Below are 352 nucleotides of genomic sequence, written 5' to 3'. Positions count from 1 at the left end.
ATCGCAGCAGTTTAAGACGAGAAAATCTTAAACTTATTTTTCAGACCTGCCATTGGCCACATCTCCCAGGCTGTATGCCCATGTCACCAATGAAATGAGTTGACATCAGTTATTGGATAAGCATATCCCTTGGCAATGTCAGTTCAATCCATCATATTTTGATCACCATGGATTGAAAATGATTTATTTTTCACAACATTTCTGGCTCAGTTTCAATTGTGTAAGCTTGTACTTGACCTTAATCTATCAAAGCAGCATAGTTGGGCGACCTTGAAGATCTAGGAACCACAATCAACTAGTTGGATTTGCCATCTAAAATTCATGATCAAAAACGTTTTGAGAGCTGCAGAGT

The sequence above is a fragment of the Tigriopus californicus genome, chromosome 8, assembly GCF_007210705.1.
Source record: "Tigriopus californicus strain San Diego chromosome 8, Tcal_SD_v2.1, whole genome shotgun sequence".
NCBI lineage: Eukaryota > Metazoa > Arthropoda > Copepoda > Harpacticoida > Harpacticidae > Tigriopus > Tigriopus californicus.
Note: the sequence above shows the minus strand (reverse complement) of the source record.